The sequence below is a fragment of the Scyliorhinus canicula genome, chromosome 3 (assembly GCF_902713615.1).
Source record: "Scyliorhinus canicula chromosome 3, sScyCan1.1, whole genome shotgun sequence".
Taxonomy (NCBI): domain Eukaryota; kingdom Metazoa; phylum Chordata; class Chondrichthyes; order Carcharhiniformes; family Scyliorhinidae; genus Scyliorhinus; species Scyliorhinus canicula.
Window position 1 is genome coordinate 90,519,116 of NC_052148.1, and position 26,569 is coordinate 90,545,684.

Sequence of the window (26,569 nt, forward strand, 5' to 3'; positions counted from 1 at the left end):
CCACAGAGGCACACTTATTCCCTGTGATCCAGGCCCACTTAGATCTTGGAACTGTATCACTAACCTTAATGGGTGCTACTGTACCCTTCTGACTATTAATTTCCACAAGAGTTGGACTTTTTGCCTAAAATTCAAAGCACTTGATTACATTAAGGTTAATAAAACTGTTTTCGAAATTCCCCCTAACTCGTTAGGTGTCCAAAAGTAAACAACTTTGCCGATAATTAGTACTAAGAAACATAATCTAATTATGTTATTTATTTTAAAAGACTTTCCTTCCCTTTAATTTGTTAAAGAAATGAAGGAAACTTGTTTCTAAAGTAGGCAATCACAGGTTTAAATTGAACCTATTTGCCACATTTGGAAGGAACCTTGGTAGTATTTGGCAGTTCAAAGCGCTGCAGGAGGATATTCATGTCACATGATCATAATGGATCAGTCATAGAATGGAGCAGTATTAATAAAATATAATGTACAAGCTGGCCTGGAAATACCTGCACTTCAGATGATAAGAATAAGGACAAGAGCTGAAATGTAGTGAAAATATCAAAATTAAGGCTGCTCTAGACACAATAAGCAATAATCAAAAGATGATTTATGTCACGAAGAATGGCAATTAAATACTGATCAGTAGGGATTGCAATGCGGACAGCAAGTTGCCCTGTTAGTGTGGGTAACTCTTCAACATTATTATCCCAAAAATGTCAATGTGACTGGTCGCTGCGCTGGAGGTCCAGAGGAGCAACAGCAACACCTGGAGGACACTTGTAATATGACAACAAGCAACACTGGAAGAAGATAAGTATTGCAGGACTGGAATAGTCACAACTAATTATGTTATAATATTTTTATACAATGCTGTTGAGTCCCTGGAATTTCCTAGTCACCAGTAGTAAATGATCTTTTGGTGAGTGCGCATTAGGAGCAGTAATTGTGGAGCAGTGAGATAGACTATACTGATGGTTGGACTAACACCTGCAACCAGGACAAAAACAGGCCAAAAAATGAATAAATTGACCGTGTTGGACTGACAGCGCAATAATTACAAAAAAATGAGGTACCAGGGGCTGTAATTAAACATTGCAATTTAGTTTATTTTTTATATAGCGTGCAGCCAGAGCCTACTGTAGCAAGAATAAAGCTCTTATTGCCTTGGTGCTAGATAGAAATGCAATACTAACGTGGACATATATATCCCAGGTGCCTTGGGCAACCCACACAATTCATCTTTAACCATTCAAAACCCATCCAGTTATTGGCCATCGGTCAGTCCACGTGTGTAGGTACACCCACAGGATTGGATTTCTTTATTGTCACGTGTGCCGAGGTACAGTGAAAAGTATTGTTTTGTGAACAGTCCAGATAGATCATTCCATACATGAAAAAAACAATAGGGAAAATATAAATATACAATGTAAATACATAGACACCAGGCATTGGGTTAGGCATACAGGAGTGTAGTACTACTCAATAGAGAAGATGTTTGAAGAGATCAGGGCCAGGATTCTCCCCTACCCGGCGGGGTGGGGGGTCCCGGCGTGATGTAGTGGCGTGAACCACTCAGGCGTCGGGCCACCCCATAGGTGCGGAAGTCTTTGCACCTTTAGGGGCCAGGCCCTCACCTTGAGGGGCTAGGCCCGCGCCGGAGTGGTTGGCGATCGGCCGGCTGGCTTGGACGGCCTTTGGCGCCATGCCAGTCGCGGCTGAAGGGACTTCGCTGGCCCGCGTAAGTCTGCGAATGCGCCGGAGCATCAGCGGCTGCTGACGTCAACCCCGCGCATGCGCAGGGGAGGGGGTCACTTCTGCCTCCGCCATGGTGAAGACCATGGCAAAGGCGGAAGGAAAAGAGTGCCCCCACGGCACAGGCCCGCCCGTCGATCGGTGCGCCCCGATCACGGGCCAGGCCACCGTTGGGGCACCCCCCGGGGCCAGATCACCCTGCGCCCCCCCCCCCCCCCCCCAGGATCCCGGAGCCCGTCCGCGCTGCCTGCTTCTTCCGGTAAGGTAGCTGGTTTGATCCATGCCGGTGGGAGAGTGTTGACAGCGGCGGGACTTCGGCCCATCGCGGGCTGGAAAATCACAGGGGGGGGGCGCCGACCGATGCGCCGCGATTCCCAGCCCGCCAAATCTCTGGTGGCGGAGAATTTGGAACACGGCGGGGGCGGGATTGACGCCAGCCCCCGGCGATTCTCCGACCCGGCGGGGGGTCGGGAATCCCGCCCCAGATCAGTCCATAAGAGGGTCATTCAGGAGTCTGGTAACAGCAGGGAAGAAACTGTTTTTGAATCTGTTAGTGCGAGTTCTCAGACTTTTGTATCTCCTGACCGATGGAAGAAGTTGGAAGAGTGAATAAGCCCGGGTGGGAGGGGTCTTTGATTATGCTGCCCGCTTTCCCAAGACAGCGGGAGGTGTAGACAGAGTCAACGGATGGTAGGTGGATTCACGTGATGTACTGGACTGTGTTCATGACTCTCTGTAGTTTCCTACGATCCTGGGCCAAGCAGTTGTCATACCAGGCTGTGATACAGCCAGGTAGGATGCTTTCTATGGTGCATCAAAAAAATTGGTATGAGTCAATGTGGACATGCTGAATTCCCTTAGTTTCCTGAGACAGTGTTGTGCTTTCTATGTCGTAGCATCGACGTGGGTGGACCAGGACCGATTGTTGGCGATGTGCGCACCTAGGAATTTGAAGCTGTAAACCATCTCCAACCATTGATGCAGACAGGGGTGTGTATAATACTTTGCTTCCTGAAGTCAATGACCATCAGCTTAGTTTTGCTGACATTGAGTGAGAGATTGTTGTCGTTACACCATTCCACTAGGTTCTCTATCCCGCTTTTATATTCTAACTCATCATTGTTCGAGATCCGACCCACTACGTTGCGTCATCAGCAAACTTGTAGATGCAGTTGGAGCCAAATTTTGCCACAGTCATATGTGTACAGGGTGTATGGTAGGGGCTAAGTACGCAGCCTTGCGGGCCCTGGTATTGAGGACTATATTGGAGGAGGTGTTGTTATTTATCCTGACCAAGTGTGGTCTATGTGTCAGAAAGTTGATGATCTACTTGCAGAGTGAGGAGCCAAGTCCTAGGTTTTGGAGCTTTGATATGAGTTTGGCTGGGTTATGGTGTTGAAAGCAGAGCGGTATTTAATTAAATGAAAAATGAAAATCGCTTATTGTCACAAGTAGGCTTCAAATGAAGTTACTGTGAAAAGCCCCTAGTTGCCACATTCCGGCGCCTGTTCGGGGAGGCTGTTCCGGGAATTGAACCGTGCTGCTGGCCTGCCTTGGTCTGCTTTCAAAGCCAGCAATTTAGCCCTATGCTAAACAACCCCTAATGAATAGGAGTCTGGCATAGGAGTCCTTGTTGTCGAGATACTCCAGGGATGAGTGTAGGGCCAGGGAGATGGCATCTGCTGTTGACCGGTTGTGATGGTATGCAAAATTCAGCGGATCTAGGCATTAATAATAATAATAATAATAATAATAATCTTTATTGCAACAAATAGGCTTACATTAACACCGCTATGAAGTTAATGTGAACAGCCCCTAGTTGCCACAGTCCAGTGTATGTTCTGGTACTAAGAGGGAGAGTTCTGGGAGTGTGGATTTGATGTGCCCCATGACCAACCTCTCAAAGCACTTCATAATGATCAATGTCAAGGCCATCGGACGTTAGTCATTGAGGCACATTGCCTGGTTCTTCTTTGGCGCTGGTATGATGGTGGTCTTCTTGAAGTAGATGGGGACTTTGGAACAGAGTATGGAGAGGTTGAAGATGTCCACGAACATGTCGGCCAGCTGGACTGCACAGGATTTGAGTGCAAGACCAGGAACCTCCGTCAGGACCCGTCGCTTTCTGAGGGTTCACTTTCAAGAAGGCCGACCTGACTTTGCAAGCTGTGATGGTGGATATGGGTCTGTCCGAGGCTGCTGAAGCAGTTGACAAAGATTTGATGGTACACCGGGTAAAAATCCATGCCAATAATTTTAAACACTGAAACTTTGTAATGGTGACATCAGGGTGAAGGGGAAATTCACCCCTGGTCAGGATCTAAACGGGTGATAGTGGATTAGCAAGCATTCTGCTCCCTGATCAATTTACTTTCCATGGACTTCATTTACCAAACTGCTGCTGCCCGCTTTGTACCCCCATTGGAGTTGGCTTTCCACCAGTATTATTTGAACCCATTTGTTAATTATTGGATCACATTCATACAATCACTGTCAAGGATCAATTATTTCATCTTGGTTCCCTGCAAAATTAGTAATGAAAATACAAACCTTTTGTTATGAGCCATCTTTGCTTGCTATTTTAAGCATTGATCCATTTATGTTGAGAAGAATTTCAGATCAACATGTGATCATGTTTGTTATTAATAGTGCATGGTGCTATTTTGTCCCATGTACTTTCACACCAGACAGTTTACTCAATGGAAATAGCTGATTCACCAGAATCTATATTTCACACTGACAAGTTTCAATCTACATTTCATGGCTAAACATGTCAAAATGAGAGGCAGGTTCACAAAATGCTAGCACTTATTATGCAGAAACATAAATCAGAGGTTATCGAAATCCTATAAATCCCCGCTATAGTGTTTTAATACTGGAAGTATGTATTTAAATTGAATGGCACCGGAGCAGCTGAGGCAGCAGTTGTTTAAATCGCCCAGTTTGGTTGAGACAGAGGACTACCCGCCCACTGCTCAGTGATCAGCCGCTCCAAGTGGCAGCCTCATTTGTGATGGAGTTCGCCCCGCTTTGAAGGGATTGATATTCCAATTGGCTGGTCGGCGTGGTAATCCTCAGCTCTGATGATACCTGAGTCTAACCGGAGCAACTAGGCTGCCTTCCAGTGGCGCCCTCCAGTCTTAATGCAGCAGTGCTCTCTCTAACATTATTATCATAACAGCCTTACACATCTGTACACATTGGGCCTGTGCTAATTGAATGTTTACCGGCCGCTGTCTAAATAAAACTTGACAAGTTATAATCTATAGAAGAGAAAAGGTATGGATTTGTTGATTTTATGCTAATAAAACCAGGGGGAAGTTTTCAGGCCGCAAATGAAATAATTTGTGTTTCTTTTTTCTCCCCCCCGAAAAGACAGTTCAGTAATGTGTCATAATCACATGCAATTATACATTTGTTTCTGTATTTCCCCAGCACGGAGGCTAAACAGTTATTTGGATCCAAAATTTTAATTGACTGCAGCTGGAATCCAATGTAATTGAATGCTCGCTGCATCACTTAACAACACACACACACACAAAGTGAAGCGTCTGTGTTTCTCACACAACGCTTGCCATCTCACCGAGCAGGAAGTGCACACAGATCATCCAGCACAAGCAGCATTTGCGGTCCAGCTGCTTTTTGTGTTGTTCTCTGGCAGAGATTCATTTTTCTCCCCCCACTGTGATAATGAACATGGGAAGGCAGGCAGTAATATACTAAACTTGATTAGGTTTAGGTTTACTTCAAGATCACTCAGGTAACATGCGAACACCAAAGAAAGCAAATGAGAGACCAGACACACAGGGGCTGTGCAGCTGCTGTGATAGTTGGCTGCAGCAAGAAGTGTACAATCACCAGAGCCCACAAGCATTTGCTTCCTTATCATTTGGAACAAATTTGTTGTTCTTAAGCTGTTAGCTAACCCAAACATCTTTTAAATGCTGCCACAATGCGGGAGAGGTGGTATAGATTGGTAGCTTCAGGCTCAATCGCTTGGAAATTGGGAGAGCACCAATCTACGAAACTAAAAGGAGTGCAGGAAACAAACCTTTACCTGGGACTGATGTGTCTCAGATAGGTCCTGCAAGAACAGGGAAGTGACATGGAAGAGTGGGGTTATCAGGGGAAGTGGAAATTCATCAGGGACAGGGGAATTGTGAGAGGGAAGGATTATCAGAAAAGAGAGTTGGTGATCGGGTACATGGAGGACATTGGGAAAAGGAGGTGATGGCAGTAGGAGTGGATATGGCAATGTTCTATGGCACTGCATTGCAGCTGAAAGGGCCATTCAGGCACCTCCCTGCTCCACATTCAAGAAAGTGTATTTTAAGAACCTAGCTTTTTGGCGACTGACTCCAGTGTTCCTTTTGAATGTTTTTTTGCCCATGGTCAGCAGGTAAATGTGTTCCAGATTGGCAGCTTCAGTGTCCATTATGGGTGCAATGCCATCAAACATCTAAGCCAATGTCGTTCACATACATCATTAGTACAATGGGCTACTTCAAAAAAAGACGACAACTTTGGGATTGGTGCAAAGCAGTTTTACTTTAACTCAGACATTAATGAAGAAATCTGTATGGGACATGCAGCCTTTGGAAATCAATGTTGCCGCTGGCCTGCACTCCCATCTGGCAAGGTTCTGTACCAGGAGTAAAGCCTAGCAAAATTACCCTGAACAACTTTAGTGTACAGGACCAATGACATTAGCGGCATAATGTGAATTCACTATTCCAGCTATCTTTGAGGAAACCCTACACGTCTCTCTTTTTCAGATGGTGATTGACCTGAGCTGTATTTCCAGCATTTTATGTTTTATTGCAGGTTTTATCCTTTTGGTTAAACAACTTCTGGGCTAAATTACTGAATACACTGTACCTGATTTCGAGCTTATTCAGCAGCAAATGCAAATTGGAAATTCAGATGCACGTGTTTTTGTGATTTTAATGGGCCAAAAAATCGTGGCGGTAAGCACTTGGATTTCCAATATACACAGCTTCACTTGGCAAAGCTGCACTCCAGGACAACACATTTGTAAAAGTGCCCCTCAATTTATTTAACTGCTTGTTCTCAGTACAAATGGTTGGTAATAATATCAAACTCAGGAAAGTTATAATCAACATTTAGGGATCATGTGTATTCAAGCAGCATCATATTTTCTTGTTCCTATCTCTGTCACTTCCTCCTGTCCTACAAACTTCCAAGATATCTATGCTCCTACAATTCTGGCCACTTGATTTTCACCAGGAATAAGGCTTTGGTGGCCATGCCTTCAACTACCTTGGCTCCGAGCTCTGGAATTCCCTCCATAAACCTCACAACCTCTCAACCCCTCTTCCCTTCTTTAAGTCACAGCAACCTGTGTTCACCCGTCCTAATGTCTGGCTCAGTGTCATCATTTTGTCAGCGGACGTTGCTGTGAAGTACTTTGAGATGTTTTTACCATGTTAAAGATGCCATATAAATGTAAATTGCTGTTGTTGGTAGGAATGGCTGGTTTCCTCCCCTTAGTGAGCCTGTTGTATTTTTACATTGGGCTGTCACTTTCACTGATAATAACTGTATATTTCATATTTTTACAAAAATCCTTCTCCAAACTGCCATGGTGACATTAGAACTCTTGTTTTATGAATTATTAGTCCTGTCTTCTGGATTAACTAGTCTAGTAACATGTCTGCCTGACTACCATACCAGTCACAAGTCTGTGGCTCGAATGCATTGTAAGAAGGGTTGCCAAATTATTATCTCCGTTTTCCATTGATGACCCATTTCAGCCCAGAAAGTAGGTATGAAGCTGTAAGTTATAAGAGGGCTGCAGCTGACAGCTGAGGAACTGGAGCTAAAACTAGAGACACTACTTCAGAAGAGGAGTAATGGGCATGAATCAGAAACTAACCTGGAAGAAAATGCCATTAAAGGTCATTTAAAGATGTTCTGCCATTTATGGATTTTAAATCTGCTTTTAAAGCAATACAAATATTCTCCTTACCATGTATAGCTCCTCATTTGGTTGTACACCACACCGTAAACCCACTACTTAAGTTATAATACATGTCAATTGTTTTTTAACCTGCAGTTATGCCTGTTTGATTTACTCGGCAGTATGATTAATGAATACCTGGTACAACAGCATACCTGACAGTAAACGACAGTGTGCATTCAACATATAAGAATTTAAGGAATATGAGCAGGATTGGACCATATTCCCTGAGCTTGGTAACCTAAGGTACATCATATCTAATGCATTGTATATAACTTATGTTTTACACCTCGATGATTTTCCATAAATGTCTGCCACAAAGTGTGTAAAACCGAACAGTGTGGAGTTGATTCACATTGCAGTGATGTAGAACCCCTTTCTCAGAGTTAAAGACATTCCATTTATTTGCATTCTTTCACTGCTTTAAAGCTACCAGAGATTGTTAGCAAGTATTTGATCAATCAGTTGCAGCATCTTTTTATTTTAATAAACTTTATCTTCCAATAAATTCAAATATGTTTAATGTACTTGCATTATATTGCTCTGTGCTCACTTTTTAGGTATTGTAATCTGTATATTTTACCCAACCTTCCAAAAATAGCGTTTGAAGGAATATAGTACCAGCATGTTACGTGAACTTCACCAATTGGAAGGTATACCCCTTTCATAATCTGTATCTTTCTGACCAGCAATCTGATATTTCCCTTTGCAAAAAGTTATAGGGCAGGATTTACCAGCCTCGTCACGACCTGACTTGCGGTGCATGAGCTGCCTCGTGAGATTTAACCGAACCTCGCAGGACGATGCGATCTGGAACTCACCCTCACTGGGCGTGATCCTGATCAACATAATTAAATGAGTCATTCGGTTAATTTAAGTATGTCTGCTCCATATTCTTCTGGGGCGTGGGAACGAACAGCCTCCCCAGCGAGACCTTGACCGGGAGCCGTTTAGCACCCCTCCACATAAAACGTGGACCAGTCGTAATGGCATCTGGGGGTGGGGGGGGGGGGGGGGGGGGGTGGGGGTGGGGGGGGGGGGGGGGGTGTTTCCAGGTCATTTGAGACTGCCGGGTGGTTGGACTCTGCCAGGCAGCCAGGGGCACTGCCATGGTGCTAGGCTGGCAGTGCCAAGGTGCCTGGATGCCAGGTTGCCCATGCCAGAGGTGGGGTGGCGGGAGGGTGGCGGATACCCAGATGAGTTAAGTTGGGTGCAGTGGAGGGGTTGAAAGATCAGGGCGCCCGATCCGCGAATACTCTTCCTGCACTGGTGAGCTGAGCTTGTCAGTGCAGGAAATTATGTCAGTGCAGCCCCGATGGGGCATTCCTCGCCGAGGTCAGAGAAAAACGGTAAAGTGTCGTTGAATAGGGGGGTGTTTCTTGGCACTGCAGCTACCAAGAAGCACCAAAAAAACGCGCCCCAAAACGGACTCTGCTTTTTTCCGTTGAGTCGTCCCGATAGTTTGTATTTGATTCTCCACCAATACACTAGATATCAATCTATTCATATCAATCAAGGTGCCCAAAAATAATGGAACGATGATATGAAACAAATGACAATGGAATCAAGAATCCATGAGAACACGCAGCCCACTTTAAGTGCCTGGGATTTCACTGTTGCAGCTCTCGGCAGAGTTCAAGTCATGAGGAAACATGCCATCATTTTACATGTGACTACCTGTTGTGCCACTTGAGATATTGCTCGGCACTCATTTACCCCAACATGCTGGGAAGTCTGGTGTAACCCGGTAATTCAGTGCCAGGGTGGGTGTATGGGGGTAGAGGTGGTTTGGTCATGGTGTCAGTTCAGCCCCCACCCTACCACTCACCATCCAAAGATAAGAACCTGTAGCTGTTCTCTCCACTGTCCCCTTGAGGCCAGTGTAACACTTCCATATTTCCAATGCAGACTATGTTTCAACAAAGTAGTTAATTGGCTGTAAGACATTTCAGGAGGTTCTGAGGTAGAAAAAGAAAAGACGCAAGTCTTTTTGTTCCTCTTCAGAATTAAAGTAAAAATAAATTTGCATCCTTTTTTACTGATGTGAATGGTCAAGGGAAAATCACTGGGGTTGGAGTTCCTGCTCCCTCTTATAGTGTTGCCAATGTCATCAATGGGTAGAGGCTTTGCCCCTTCCAATGCACATGGAACTCTCAATGTTTGGCCAGAATCCAGTGTCACTAAATTCGATTATCTCATGTGACTTTATTGATGTAAAATTCCTTTCATTTACAATTTTACTGTACTTTGTGTCTACATTTAAAGACAGGTTTGTGGCACAATGTTGTGAGACAGTAAATTAAAGATATCTCCTGCCACCTGGTGGTATTTCTGAGTTTTACATTTGTGCTCCCCAGACACAACAACCTCCCCCATTTCCATTGAAATACATTTTTAAAAGTAAAATCAAACAACAGAAAAGCACTTCATTACTTTATTTTACCCCCAACTGCATGTGCTTATAGTTTCTTCACTTAAAAAGGCACATCTATGCATTGATGTAGACCATAACTTGAGTATCTTGTATTATTCAAAGGACGATTTGAATGTGGTGTTTCAATGAGGTTATGGGCCTGGATTCCCCGCCCTGTGACACAAGGATTGAGCGGAGAATCGGGCATCTGGCTGAAATTGAGGTTCACGCCAGATGCTGAATGAACCACTATTCTCAGGCCCTCTGCTGGCAGCGAAATCAGGGTTCTCGCTCACGCACCTGCGGGAGAATTCTAATGGATGCAAATAGGACCTAATGACCCATTTGCATCCACTTAGCGGGTCCGGCTCCAGATTCTCCAAGCACTTGCGATTCTCCCGTCTTACTGGCTGGGAATCACGTGCGTGCGGATTACTACAGGTATCACCAAATGTGTACCTGACGCGGTGGACCTCATGGTGGGCCAAGGGGACCACACCTAAGGGAGTTGCTCCCAAACTCCATTCGAGGGCCACCCCCCCCACCCCTACAAAGCACTACCTACCGATCCCTCCCCACCAGATCCCCCACCACCACCCATCGCCCAGAGACCCGTCAAAGTGGAGACCATCCCCCTCCCCATGGGGGATCCCCAGTCCTAACTAATAGGACCCTCTCAGAAACCCCTAACTAAAGGGACCACCTATGTAAGGAGATCGCCACAGGCACCCCCCAACTAAACGGACACTCCCACAGACGCCCCCAGAAAAGGGATCCCTGTCTGGAAACCAGAGAGCAGTCCTGACAGGGGCAGTGAAAACAATTACAGTTGGAGCACTCACCTGGAATGTCCCAGCATGTCCATTGCTGGGAAGAGAACAGATGTGACCTATGGTTAAACCCCTCCGTTCCTTGAGCTGCAAGCCATTCATTTGTGTGGCCTGCGATTGACAGCTTCCACAAAACAGCTCTGAGCCTTTCTTCATTCATCTTCTTCACTCTAAGTGCTTTAACTATAATGTTTATAAACATCAACCAAATCAAAGAAAGTTAATTTAATTCCAATCACGCCCTCATGGTTCAGTGATCTTGCAGTGCTGAGCTGGAAATTGACAGCACTTTGATGTGGTTGATGTTCTGAGGGGTTTAAACACAGGTCACAGCTGGTCTCTTTCCAGGAGTGGACACCTGGTGCTTCCAGATAATTGTTACAACTAATGTCTTCCACTGCCCTTGTCGGGACTGCTCTCTGGCTTCCAGACAGTGATCTCTTTTCTGGGAGGGGTCCCTTTAGTTAGGGGGTCCTGTCGTGTCTCCCTATTTAGGGGGTCCATATTGTCATGGGGTCTCTGAGAGGGTCCCTTTAATTAGGAGGCCCTGGGGGGGATCTGACTATTTAGAGGGTTCATGTGGGGAGTCTCCCTATTTAGGGAGTCTCTATGGTGGGGGGGGTCTTCCTGTTTGGGGGTCCCTGTGGGGGTCTGCCTAATAAAGAGGTCCTTGGTGGAGGGTCAGGTCACCTTCATACTTGGGGGAAGGGAGGGCACCCAGAAAGTCCTGGAGTGAGGGGCTGATTTGCGATGCAGGGGGTTGGGGAGGGGTTGAATTGCAATGCGGGGGTGTGGAATGCGCAGGCCTTCGCTATCAGGTCACTCACTCAAAATGGCGGCTCGAAAGCAGGATCACCCCGGGAATCCCACCAGAAAACGGGTGCGATGGGACGGAGAATCCTGCCCTTAGTCTCTCAAACAGGGGATCCAGACCCTGATGCCTAATAAACATTAATTATTCCAAATATTTGTAAAAAGAATCATTTCAATATACACAGCTTTGTATACTGTCAGTCTCCTGGCTGATGAAGTGTAAATGAGCTGCTGAATGATCTGAAGAATTGTTTTCCACTTTGATATATTGTTTGAAAACAACATTGAGCTCACCAGGGAGGCTTCCTTTTAATGTCGTGCTTTGAAATTCTGAAACCTGACTTTCCTCTATATGAATAAATAAATGTTGCAGGAGCTTTTGTCCATCGCAATAAATGGGAGATTTCAGTTCTGTCAGGCTCTGGGTTATCCTGATTTCATAGAACATAGAACATACAGTGCAGAAGGAGGCCATTCAGCCCATCGAGTCTGCACCGACCCACTTAAACTCTCATCTCCACCCTATCCCCGTAACCCAATAACCCCTCTGAATCTTTTTGGTCAGTAAGGGCAATTTATCATGGCCAATCCAACTACCCTGCACGTGATTGGAATGTGGGAGGAAACCGGAGCACCCGGAGGAAACCCACCACAGACACGGGGAGAATGTGCAGACTCCGCACAGACAGTGACCCAGCGGGGAATCGAACCTGGGAGACCCTGGCGCTGTGAAGCCACTGTGCTATCCATTTTTGCTGCCGTGATGCCCATATTTCCTGCTGTCATTATGTGGGAAATGATTGGGACCACATTGCTATGGGCCTCGAGTTACATGTAGGTCAACGTGGTAAGAAAGGAAGATTCCCTTCCCTGAAGGGCATGAGTGGGCCAGTTGTTCTTTTTTGAACAAGAATTCATTATTTTATAAGTCACCAGGCTGACACTTATGGCTAAGGATCAGGCGGCTAACCTTCGTGCCTCGCCGTAAAATCATCCTTCATGACAGTGGGTTGGGAAGCCGGTGTTGGGACACCGATCAGCAATGACGCAGAACATGGAGGCCCACTTACCTTGCAAATATGAGCAATTAGAAAGCCATTAAACTAATTGAAGTCAATGGAATGAAACTTTACGTGGCCCATGCAATTTTTCAGGAAATGCACAGGCAAAGTGGGGGAGTGATTCAGGAGCAGCAAGAAAAGCATTATTGGAGACGGAATAATTCTGGGAAGGTGAAGACAGCATCTGATCCAGCTGGTAGAGGCAAAGTTCTTTTGTTCTGGACTATGTCACGATGGTGCTGCTTGTGTATGAATAATATTAATTAATTAAGTTCAATGTCAGGAACATAATTATAATAAATGTGCATATCATTATCAGGCCTCTGTGTCAGAATCATCCACCCAGATCAAAAGCTCCATGCATCGCAGCATGATGGCAGAACGACATGAGGCACGACTGGTCTCTGAATGTAAACACCCAGCAAGCAAACCTCCCAGGGGAGCTCAGGTGAGTGCAGAACTTAAAGTGGAGAGAGTACTGCCCTGGTTGTGCCTGTGTAGTTCCAAGGGTGTGCCAGTTTGATGCCAGGGTAGTGTGCCAGTGTGTGCCGGGGTGCCGGGGTGCACTTGGGTGAACTGGGTTGCTTGCTGTCCGCTGGGGTGGTCTTCAATAATGGTGTCCTGGATCAACAAGTGTCTAAATTGTTGGTGGGACGGGTGATGCAGAGACCATCGCTCCTGCTCCATCAGCCGAAATTGGGATCTCGGCGTAACATGGTGAGAAACCAATTATCACCACTGAAGTCTATTTGCATACAATTAACGAGAGCCACCCCATATCCAACAGCCTCCTATCATTCAGCAGCCTCTCCAGCAAGTGCTCATGCTGGCACCGATTAGTACTCCTTTTAAAAACATGAATCTGGCGCAAGGGCTTCTGCGGAGAGCCGAGGTGGTGAGTAGCCATTGTTGCTCGCAGGCAAAGAGCCCGGCGTTCTGGGCTTGCCACCCCAGTGCTCGGTGGAGGATGGGGGACCCTCGGCTGAGGCTGGGGGACCCTCTGTGGAGGTCGTCCAACATTGGGGGTGTCGGGGCATGCGATGGGGGGACAACCGGGAGGTAACTGCTCACGGCACCACCATGCCAACCCTGGGATTGTGTGTTTCCATTCCAATGGCAATTCCTGTCCCTGCCCGTCTGCCTGAACGATCACCCATAACCCCCACTGACTGCTGAGGCCTCTGGCGGCACGGCTGAAGGCGATGCTGATAGGGAATTGGCAATCATGGTTTACACATGCCAAGTGGATTCCTGTGTGTGGGTGGGCGATCTAGCATGTGGGAGTCATTGTCTAGCATCCCAATCACACCCTGAAGCCGGTTCCCTGTGCTGGAACACTGCGGGAGGCAACACCACACACCCAGGGGATAGGAACAGCTCCGGAGACTTGCTCATGGCCGGAGGCTGGGTGAGCACCAGGGGGTGGAGGGGATGCCTGGAGAGATGAACAAAGGGCCCGGGAGTCAGCGTGCATTGTGTAAGGAAGTGACAGAGGCATCATAATGGTTGTGCGAAAAGGTGTTTAATGTGTTGTACAAACCCACTCCCGATTGTGTCGCCCCCCCATCCCACAAACCCACTCCCCCTTCCCACCTCCTACGTACATCCCCCACTTCTTCCCCCCTACCCCTGTGACCTCAGTGATCTTCAACGTGCTTGGCTCTCCTAGCTCTACCAATATGTCTAGTTGTATCCACCAGAATACACATCAGAGGTGGAGGCAACCAGCTGCTTACCTCACCCTGTGGCCTTCAATTCCCCTCGCAGGCATCCTCTGATGGCTCTGGGGTCGGAGGGCACCGGCTCACTTGCTCACTTGTCGATGGCACATGCACAGCTGTGTCGCCCTGTCCACCCTTCATCAGAGGGGTGGAACTCGGGGGAGCTGGTGGCCATCGTCGGCACTCCATGGGACGGGCACGGTTTGGTACCCAGCACCCCCTCCTCCCAATCGGTACCCATTGTGTCCTGGGGTTCACCTTGGGATGGAGGGGCAGCTGGTTCAAGCCCCGGCTGCCTGCGCATCATCTGGCTCAGCCAGCCCTGGCGGTTTGCCATGGTCCGCACCATAATGTTGACACCCTCCGAGATGCTCCTCAGTGACTGGGACAAGCTCTGCAGTGCCTCAGCCATGCCCAACTGCGACTGGGACATGTCCCACAGAACTTCATCACGATCATCCTGGTGGGGCGGCATGGTGGCGCAGTGGTTAGCACTGCTGCCTACGTTGCTGAGGACCTGGCCCCGGGTCACTGTCTGTGTGGAGTTTGCACATTCTCCCAGTATCTGCGTGAGTTTCACCCTAAAAGCTAAAGGTGTGCAGCTTAGGTGGATTGCCCATGCTAAATTGCCCCATAATTGGAAAAAAATAATTGGGTACTCTAAACTTAAAAAATGAAGGTCAGCCTGGTACTGGGTGACATCCCCCAGCGAGTCGGGAATTTTGCGGAGGCCCTCGGCAATGGCCTCAGACAGATTCACTCATGCTGTTGACATCGTGCACAGGCTCTCCACAGCAGTCACAACCCTTGCAGTGTTGGCCTCAGTGCCAATCATTACCGGCGCCATCTCCTGTGCCTGTACTCGCTGGGACTCCTCCAAACAGCTATGGATCCTTTGGAGTGATGCTGACATCTCCCTCTGGACGTCCACGTTGGTCCTTATTGTCTCCATCAGCTCCAGGTAACTCTGTTCCAGAGGTTCAGCATCAGGCTGGGACCCAGCTAGCTCCTGCGTTCCAGCAGACCTCCAACAGCTATCTTGCCTGGGGGTTCCTGCCTCCACCTGACATTATCAGCGGTGTGGTGCTCACCAGATTGTGCCCCAGAAGCCTGACCTCTAACATGCCCCACGGAGGTGTGTGTATCTGTGCTGGTGGAGGGTGGGGATGACAGCTGTGCCGCGGCTATGGTTGCATCCTTGGAGCTCTCCTCCGAGGTGTTCTGCTCGGAGTCAGGAGATGGGCCGGTGTCGTCAGCTGGAGGATCTGGGGAAGAATGGACATGTGGTCAGTGGGAGGGATGGGTCAGTCAGCAAGACAATCACTACTCACGTTTAACAGGTCCTCTGGTTGGAGCCTGGTGGTTCCTCACCTCTGCGTCATCCGCCAGCCCCCGCGTTGGTGACCGCCCTGTCTTCGGCCACAGCAGTCGCTTCCAGGGCCCACTCCTCGAATGATGTGAGAATTCTTATGTATGGCACCCCTCCGCCAGTCTGGGCCCTCTCCCGAAAGTTATGAGAGAGCTTTTCCTGAGGAGGCGCAGAGAGGACATCATTAGCCACACATGTGGTTCAGTGGTGAGGAGGGTTGGGGGGGAGGGGGGGGGGGGGTTGTCCAGGGGAGTCAGGGTGGAGGAAGAGTTGGGGGTCGCATGAGGAGTTGGATGCTCCCTTGGGGGGTGGGGGAAACGTTGGTGCCTACTCACTCATGCTGCCCGGTGAGAATCATTGACCTTCTTCCTGCACTGAAGGCCAGTCCTCACGGTCACATTCCTTGAGCGGACAACTACCACCACCTCATCCCAGGTAGCACTGGCTGCCTTGTGGTTCACCCTGCAGGAACCTCAGGGAATAGGACATCCCTCCTGGCCTCCATCGCATCTAGTAGCCTCCCCAGGTCAACATCTCCGAAACCTGGGGCCGGTCTCCTGGGTGCCATTGTTGTGACTTGGTTGGGGTTGGCTGAGCAAGTGCAGCTTAAGTGCTGCTCAACCGTGTTAGCAAAGTCCCGTCGAATCATTTGCGACAAGAAGCACGTGAGGCCTCGCAAAGTGGACCGATTGACGTTGAATAGCGTTGCCGGCCTCGCTGGACCAAGCACCAGGGAGCACAGGGCAATTCCCACTTGCTACCACAATTGGAAATGTTTATGGAGAATTGCGCCCTATATGTCTGAAAATGCTTGGATCGAATGGTTTGGCTTCCTGATTCTGTAAGTGATCGGGAGCACCACCTGTCTTTCAAATGATAAGACGGTTCAAGAATTATACACGTTTTATGTTGAAATGTCCTTGGGCTTTCCGCCTTCTGCAATCCTTGCACTTGTATAATATCTGCAGAGGTTTAAAAGCGGGGATTACATTTCTCGATTATCATTGTGACTTTTATCATAATTTCTTGCTGCGGTGTTTTTTTTCATTAAAGTAAAAAGGTTGTTGGCAAGACCTGATTCCTCAGATATTATTGTGCCTCCTCTGATATTATTGTGCCTCCTCGGATATTATTGTGCCCCTCAGATATTATTGTGCCTCCTTAGATATTATTGTGCCTCCTCAGACGTTATTGTGCCCCTCATATATTATTGTGCCTCCTCGGATATTATTGTTTCTCCTCAGATGTTATTGTGTCTCCTCAGACATTAGTGTGCCTCCTAGAGCTTATTGTGCCTCCTCAGACGTTATTGTGCCTTCTCAGATGTTATTATGCCTTCTCAGACATTATTGTGACCCTCAGATATTATTGTGCCTCCTCAGATATGATTGTGCCTCGCCAGACATTGTTTTGCCTCCTCGGATATTATTGTGCCTCCTTGGACATTATTGCGCCTCCTCGGATATTATTGCACCTCCTTGGATATTATTGTGCCTCCTCAGACGTTACTGTGCCTCCTCAGACATTATTGTGCCTCCTCAGATATTATTGTGCCTCCTCAGACATTATTGTGCCTCCTCAGACATTATTGTGCCACATCAGACGTTACTGTGCCTCCTCAGATGTTATTGTGCCACATCAGACGTTATTGTGCCTGCTCAGGTGTTATTGTGCCTCCTCAGACGTCACTGTGCCTCCTCAGATGTTATTATGCTTCCTCAGACATTATTGTGCCCCTCTGATATTATTGTGCCTCCTCAGATATTATTGTACTTCCTCAGACGTTATTGTGCCTCCTCAGACTTTATTGTGCCTCCATTCCTTTCAAGAGAATCTATCAGCTGAGAGTAGGTTTGGGATTCTCCATCCAGCTACACCAGAATTGTGAAACTCGATTGGCGGACAATCGCGAGTCAGACGAAAATCGAGGCCAGCGCGGACTCCCAACGGAATGCTATGCTCCGGTGCTCAACAGCGGTGGCATGGGCATGCAAATTGTACAGTAAAGGCCATTGGCATATAATTAATGGGCCTGACCTGGTATTCTCTGGGTCTCCTGTGATGTTCCGCCTCTGTCAGGCGCAAGTACTGACGGCATGGTTCACTTATGGTATTTAAAATTGGGAAAGAGCGCCGTGGCTGATGAAGGTGAGACAGGAGGTAAGACATGGTCCTCAAGGCTCAGCTGTGGGCTGCCCGCCCTGTTGCTGGCCCTGCATTCTTTCCCCTTGGTTTCTGTGGCCATTAGCATCCAGTTTCCTTGGGTTTCTGTGGCTATGACTTATCTTTCATTCTCACTCAACAGTATAAATATTTCACACTTTCTCTGTCTGTTAGCTTTGACAGAGTCACCGGACTCGAAATATTAGCTCTTTTCTCTCCCTACAGATGCTGCCAGACCTGCTGAGATTTTCCAGCATTTTCTCTTTCGCCCTTGGCTACTCCTTGGGATGGGCATGTGGCCGGAGCAAGCCCAGGGGACACTATTCCCCCCCCCCCCCCCCCGCCTGCCACTGCCTGTCTTAAAGACCCGCTCTCATCTTGATCAGGGTCCATGGCCTCGCCCATGGAGCGCAGAGACTGTGCGTGTCCCTCTGGGAACGTGCTACATCCTTCAGTGACCATATGACATCACCCACTGACTGTGCCAGGTCCCCCTATATCTGGGTCAGATCAGCCACGTCAGGCCAATGCTCTCGACCCCCACAGGTATGACCAGTTGTGACTGGGCGATGTTCTGGAGTGCCACAGCAATGTCCACGTGGCTCTGGTACGTAGCTGCCTATGACCACTGGCCTCGGCCACTGCCTGCACAGAGGGTTTCAGGCCTTGGACATTCTAACCCATGGCCAATACTGTCTCACCCAAGGCCTGAAAGCCTGAAAGCAGATACCACCCATGCTGTGTTGCTCTGGGTGGCATGCATAGTCAGAATCGCCTCCGGCCCCTGCAGGCGGTTGGACTTCTCCAACTGCACCTGCAGGCACTGGATACTCGCCGATATCCCCTCATGTAATTCCTGGCTCTGCGCCTGTATTGATGGGACTTTCCACTCCAGAAGCCCAAGGCCCATCTGGACAGCAGCTGCTACCCCTGGGGTTGGGCCACGCTCCGACTGTCCACCTGCTTGGGGGTTCTTACATCCACCTGCTGCATCACGTGCACGCGCATGGTGCGCACCAGATAGTACTCCAGGAGTCTCTTCACTAACATGCCCAACCGAGTTGAGGGTCTCTGGGATGGTGACAGAAATGCTGAAAAATTGGTGTTGTCCCTCGACGGGTGCTCCAGGGGTGTCACGGGGTTGCAGCTAGGCGCCCGGGCCATCAGCAGGTCCCGTCTCAGCACCGGATGAGTCGTGGGGTTGTGACTGGAGCATGAAACCCCAGTTGGACCTGTCTCATCGACAGGTGACCCTGCAAGACGGAGACAAGGGGCATGGTTAGACTGCGGGTAGTGGTGGGGGGGTGCCACACGTGCCATAGGGCTCACTTGGTTTTCCGATGCCACCCTCCGCCTTTGCAACTGCCTGCTCTCCGACCCCACCGACCAGGTCCAATGCCCTCTGCTCTGTGATGGTGAGCGGCCACAGGTCCAACAGCCCCCTCCGGTCATTTCTCCCTCCCAGGCGCTGTGGGCTGTGTACTCCTGGGGGGGCAGTTGATGCACAGTGTGAAACACTCGGACTCTGACAGCACAGCGCATCCACGGCTGGTGGCCTATGTGTGCAGGACAGCTGGCCATGGCAGGCGGGTGGGTGTTGGCATGTGGTGCAGGGTACGATGTGAGCAGACTGCCAGCGGGTGGTTTTTGATCTCCCCCTGGGGTGGGGAAGGTGCTGCTATGGTGTGGGGCAGGGGTTGGTGCAGGGGTACTGTGGCAGTAACTCACCCTGACCACCTTGAGGAGGTCGTGAAGCTTCTTCTGCACTGCTGGCCGGTCCTGGCAGTGGGGCCCACAGTGCTCACATCCTCTGCCACCTGCACCCAGGCCCAGTTGACATCTGCGGGTGGCAGCCTCCTTCCCAACCTGAGGAACAGGAGTGCGGGAGTGCCAGCGTGTGCTGGCGTCATCCCAGCGCATTCGCAGGGAGGTTCTTCTCCGCGCCGGTCATGGCGGAAGTTGACAGCAGCCGGCGTGGAGGGAAAGAGTGCCTCCATAGCACAGGCCTGCCCGTGGATTGGTGGGCCCGGATCATGGACCAGGACACCGTGAGGGCATCCCCCGGGGCCAGATCCCCCCCCCCCGCGCCCCCCAACCCTCCCCCACCCCCCCAATGTGGACGCTGCAGGCCGCCCATAGAGCCAGGTCCCGCCGATACGGACCTTGTTTGATTTACGCCGGTGGAACAGGCTGAGAACGGGTGTCTGCTCAGCCCATCGCGGGCCAGAGAATCGCCAGGGGGGCTGCTGCCAGCCCCAGCAAAACCCCGGCACCGGAGAATTCAGCAGCCGGCCTCGGGGCGGGATTTACGCCGTCCCCTGGCAATTCTCTGATCCAGCGGGGGGTTGGAGAATCCCAGCCAGGATGTCCCTCCTCCCATCCATGGCATCCAGTAGCATCTCCAGCTCGGCATCAGCGAACTTCAGTACCGTTCTTCGGGGTGGCATCTTCTTGGCTGGAATGAATGTGTGTGGAGAGTGGAATGCTTGTATGTGGCTGCAGCTTTTCAGGTAATCAATTGCCAATCCTGACCACAGCAAATCACACGCCAGCGTTTGTTGAAATTATACTAGTTCTACGTGGCACCTGTGCTAGCCCATTAGGATGTCCTGAATTGTTCCCGGACTGGTGCTGCTTTGGGGGCCGTAGAACTCGCGTAATTCAGTCCCGGTGTCAGCACTTTGGGCGACGCCGAATCGGAATCGCTGATTGGACAGAGAATCCCTTTTGACGCCGAAATTGGGGGCGCCGCCCATTTGACACAGGTTTCGGATGCTCAGATGCTCCGCCCCCTCCAAAACGGTGTCATTGCAGTGCGAACCTCAGGCCCTCCCTGGATGCTCTGCCGAGTTCCCGACAGCGTGCTTCATTTATGGGGCGCAATTCTCCCAAAGTGAGACAAACAGACCCGGAGTGTTTCACTCTGGCGTCGGAGGCCGCTCCTCTCCCCCTATTCTCCTCCCACCAGGGGGCTAGGAGCGGCAGCGCGTGTATTCCGAGCGCCCGGCCTTGACGCTTGTGTCAAAGCGGCGCGCCGGGAATGACGCGGCCGGCGGTGCCTAAGAGATGTCAGCCGCGCATGCCCGGTTGCCGTCTTCCCCTCCGCTGTCCCGCAAGACATGGCGGCTTGATCTTGCGGTGCGGCGGAGGGAAAAGAGTGCGTCTTTTAGAGACGCCGGCCCGACGATCGGTGGGCACCGATCGCGGGCCAGACATCTGCTGAGCACGACCGTGGTGCTCGATCCTCCCTCCGCCCCCCCACAGGCCCTACACTCACCGGCCGCGCACTGTTCACGCCGGCAGTGACCAGATGTGGTTGGTGCCGTCGTGAACCGGTCGGGTTCGGCAGGCCGCTCGGCCCATCCAAGCCGGAGAATCGGCGGTCGCCGTGAGAAACGGCGAGCGGCGATGCACCGAGCGGCCTGTCGCAAAACGCGACATGCCATTTTGGGGGGGTGGGAGAATCGCGGGGTGGTGCCAGGGCGGCATGGCGTGATTCGCCCGGCCCACCTGCGATTCTCCCACCCGGCATGGGGAGCGGAGAATTGCATCCATGGTCTCAGCCATGCGGGAACCTGGTGTGGCGGCTGCGGACTGTGTGGGGGTCTGGTAGGGGTTGGCCGGAGGGACACTCACTGGCAGGACGGGTCCATGCACTACCGGCGTCATGTTTTATGGCATGACCGCTGCAGGTCATCACCATGCGCATGCGCAGCCACAGACCCGGCCAATCTCTGGCCGTTGATTTTGTCGAGGCTGGGAGTTTGACACGGAGCGGCTGCTAGCCCCTCACTAGTCGCAGGATCGGTGAGGGGGTGGCGCTGACTTTTTCCACATAAAATGCGACAAAGGAAAGTGGCCAACGCTTTTTTGAACATATATTGTCAAGGGAGTGTCCCTTTAAGAAATGTTTTTGTTTTATCACGTGGGTTCAGTGATATAATTGTGTGGTGGAGCTGGGCTGTAGCTCTGTGAGTTTTTACTTTTGTTTTGGGTTGGGAGCTGGCTGTGGCTCTGAGTTTTACATCCGTCTTGTGTTTGAACTTGTTTGTACTGCAGAGGTTGAAAAGAAGGGTTTCTCGATCTTCATTTTTAAAGCTGTTTCCGGATGGCATAATAACTTAAAAGAGATAATTGCTTTCTGGAAGGAATTCAAACCTACTGTTTGGAAAGGAAACAAGAATATCAATACCAAGTCTTGAGTGCAGTGTGCTGGACCACACTTTGAAAAGGGGGTAGGTTTTTACTTGGATCTTACTATTAAATTGGAACAGTTAAAGGGGGAATTTATTAAGGGGTATACATAGAGTACTGTAGCTGTGTGGGGTATTTATGTTTGTAGTTGATAAAAATGCTTTGTGTGTGTGTTTATAAAAATGTTAACTAAATTCATAGAATAAAGTTTGATTTTTGTTGAAAAGCACCTAAGACCTCTGTTGAATAACACCTGAAAGGCAGGCTCTTGTGCTCAGTGATTTCCAAGTGTGAAATGCTCCCTGGTTGCTTCCTGCATCAACCCAAGATGTTGAATGTATAATATCACAATGTCATTGATCAGAATAGGAGACTGCAATGTCAGAATGCAATATTTGGTCAACTCTGATGTTGAGGCCGAGTGAATTCATCGCTCCTGAACAAAAATAATGAAGCACAATGGCTCTGTTCTGGGAATATTTAAAGGGCAACTAAATAGATTGGAGTTGAGATATTTTAATTTACTTTTGCTGAGGCATTGTGTAAGCATTGTGGTGAGTTTCTGGAGCAATTTGGAGAATTTTACTGACCACAGGTAAGAAGCAAAGGCATTGGGCGGGATTCGGCGATCGGACAGCGAATCCACGTTGGCGCCGACATCGGGGGGGGGGGGGGCGCGCTTTTGCGAAGTTCTGCCCTCTCCAAAACAGTATAAATGGCGTACTCATGCCATCGAGATGGCCTCAGGACGTTACCTGAGGCCCTCCCCAATGCTCCACCCTGACCGGCTGAGTTTCCGACGGCATGGGTCTTTCATGCTATTTTTTGGGGGGAACTCGGCGTTGTGGCTGCAGACTGAGTCCAGCGCCACCACAGTTGGCGGGGGTTGCCGATCCGTGGACAGTGGGTGCTTTGACAGGGACTGGTGGAACTGGTGGGGGGTGGTCCGGGGGTGGCAAGTCTGGTCAAAGTGGGGACTATTTGGCAGGCGAGTCCGCGTGCGGCCGGCACCATGTTGCACGGCCCGGCTGCTGCAGGCCGCCATCGTGCGCATGCGTGGCCACGGAGCCGGCAATTCTCCGGCCGAATCCGCAGCTAGAGCTGGGTGCTCTACATTGCGTGCCTGCTAGCCCCCCACCAGACGGATGATCGGTGGCGGGTTTGTGTCATTTTTTTCAGTCGTAAAACGGCACCATTCCCACGCCGGCGTCAGCTATTGTCTCAAAATCGGAGAATCCAGTCCCCTGTATACATGTGGTAGCAGTAACTGCAGTCCCTCTTATTCTGTAACATTTGCAGGATGTGGATAGGAGGAGACGAAGCTCTGTGAGAAGGGACATGAATGAGGCTATCCTTTGAAAACCCTATCTACCAAGCATTCAGAGATGTTCCTGTCTCTGATTGAGGTGATGGGAATGGTGAGGTCATGAGTGTTGGCGAAGGGAAAGGAGTAGGCATGAGTATGGGTAGAAGAATTTACATGAAGAGAGAAATTAATGGAGGACATGAGGACAATGCCCGGCAAGGACAGATTGCATTACGATAGAGAAATTGCTGAGGATGAGTAGTCACTCAGTTCAGAGTTTTCTTTTTTTTAAATAAATTTAGAGTACCCAATTACTTTTTTCCAATTAAGGGGCAATTTAGCGTGGCCAATCCACCTACTATGCACATTTTTGGGTTGTGGGGCCGAAACCCAGGCAAACACGAGGCAAATGTGCAAACTCCACATGGACAGTGACCCAGAGCCGGGATCGAACCTGGGACCTCAGCGCCGTGAGGCAGCAGGACTAACCCACTGCGCCACCGTGCTGCCTGAGTTCAGAGTTTTCTATCTGAAGTTGTCCCAGTCAAAGTCACATTCATGAAAAGGGTAGATGTTTCATCCTGCGCCCTATCTACTGCCCACGTCCATCACAGCATTTTCAGATTTGTGAGCTCCATGAATCAGAAATTTGCAATGTGGGTTAAACTAGACCATATGGGCTGCAGCGTTTCAAGAAGGCAGTTCAACATCACCTTCTCAAGGGCAATTAGAGATGGCCAATAAATGATGGCCTTGCAAGCAATGAAGCATCCTGGGAAGGAACAAAAAAAAAATCCAAAGCTGCAAATGTCTAATTGAAGCGAAGGCTTGACTTCAGAAGCATCATACCCATATCATATTGTTAACTCTGCACAACAAATTGTGGGCGAAATTCTCCCAAAACGGGAGAAATCGTCAAACTGCCGTAAAACCCGGGCGGGTTTTACGGCATCGCGCCCCTTCCCGACGGGGGACCGATTCTGGTCCCCCGTCGGGGCTAGCAGCCCGACGTCGGAGGCCCCGACAAGTCGGGCTTAACGAAAATCGTTAAGCCCGCTTGTCGGACTTAGCGCCGGCTGACGCGTCATATGACGTCAGCCGCGCATGCGCAGGTGGGAAGACTCCACCCGCGCATGCGCGGGTGACGTCATCGCGTTTTTGCGCGAAACCCGCGCATGCGCGGTCCGGGTTGCCCCTCAGCCGCCCCGCGTATTGATACTGCGGGGCGGCGGAAGGACAAATAGTGCGCGGGCATCGGGCCCGCTGCCCGCGATCGGTGGGCACCGATCGCGGGCCCATGGCACCCTTGGCACGGCCGTGGTACTGCCGTGCCAATCGGTGCCATGGTTATTTTTTTCCAGGTGGTCACGACGTTTTTACGAATGGCAGGACCAGGTGTGTTTGCCGTTCGTAAAAAGGTCGTAAAGGGCTGGGACTTCGGCCCTTCTAACAGCTGTGAATCGCTGCTGGCCGTAAAAAAACGGCGGGCAGCGATTCGTGTCGGGATTTCGGCGGGGGGGGGGGGAGAATAGCGGGAGGGCGTCAAAAAAGTCGGGAAGGCCCTCCCGCTATTCTCCCACCCGTCGTGGGGGGGGGAGAATTTCGCCCAAAATCTTTAATTGAGAAGAAGTTCAAGCAATAATTTAATTATTTAAAAAAAATTAAACAAAACATATGTCATGAGTCACATAAAACAAACAGGTTTTGGGATCTGTGTTTAGCAGCAAATAAGTCTTGTGAGAATCAGGCAGCATCTAGTGGAATGTTAGTCATTCCACGTTGAGAACTCATATCCATTCTCTATTGATGAATTTAGCTTTAATCCTGATTAACCTCTTTTTGTTAATATCAATTGACCATAAAAGCTGAACAATAATGTAAAGGAATGGCCGAAGACAGACTGGAAAAATGACAGATCAAGCAATCTCCAACACGTTGTAATCGTCTTTTTTATATTTGATTACTTAGTCACACCCTATTCCAACATTTATTGGTCATATGTAATGGCTTTTATGTGGTTGTGGCTCATTTTTATAAAACATTGCAGTCCATGAGACGCCTTCTTTGTTTTGATTCGGTACAACAAAGAGCCTGGAATCACAAATCAGCTAGATTGTATAAGAATGGCAGGCGTTCTTCTCTAAAGGACATTTGTGAACCAATGGAATTTTAACAGCAATCTGATGGTGACATGGTTGCAATAACTAATACTAGCTTTTATGCTTGATTTTTTTAATTAACTGAAATCAAATTCACAAAATGCTGCGGTGGTATTTGAACTTACTGGTCTTCTGGATGAAGAGACTAGTCGCATAGCCACTTAACCACTCCGCTCCTATCCCCGATATACTGTGGGAGAATGTGATTGTCCATTTGATGTAAATGTAGTTTGCTCAGTTTGTGCAATTAAATTCTGTCCAAAGTCCAGGAACTGATGTTTATCAATAAAAGCATATTAATTAATTTAATGCTGAAGTTGCTAATGCTGAATTTATCTGAGATTCTGAACCAAATGCCATCTATATTGATGAGTTCTTGCAGCTCCCATTCAAATTACAGGCACTGAGATGTTTTACTAATAGAAAAGTAAAAAGACAGCTAAACAAAAACCTGCTCTGCTGGTCATTTTCTGACAATTTTTATTTAATGGGTCCATTGATTTGTTCAGATTTGGTTTAAAGTATTCATTTTAAAACATACAGCAGAAAGTACGCTTCACAGAGAAATGTGTGTCATATACATAATTGAATACTTCAGAATTGCAAACCAGAGGCATTGCGTAAGTCCATTTGAAAGTCATATTTCACCCTTCCTAGAGTTTTATATTAATCTGTAATCATCATTCTTCTTTTTACCCACCCAGTCAGTTAATTGGAGCTCAACTCTCACTGTCATTCGGTACAAGAGTAACCTTATTTCATAGGTCATCAAACCGCATCCCAGAGACACTCTATTCATGAGGGGCCATAGTGGGAATTT

The 26,569-nt window shown here is 49.1% G+C and overlaps 1 long non-coding RNA gene across 2 annotated transcripts in view; it reads left to right on the forward strand.

The window, feature by feature from the left end:
* Nucleotides 1-4,463: 4,463 nt before the first annotated feature.
* LOC119962788 overlaps nucleotides 4,464-26,569 on the forward strand; it is a 43,225-nt gene continuing 21,119 nt past the window's right edge. For both annotated transcript variants that reach the window (XR_005459965.1, XR_005459963.1), the window contains exons 1-2: nucleotides 4,464-7,966; nucleotides 13,157-13,285. This is a non-coding gene — a long non-coding RNA (uncharacterized LOC119962788). The remainder of the gene's footprint in view (nucleotides 7,967-13,156; nucleotides 13,286-26,569) is intronic.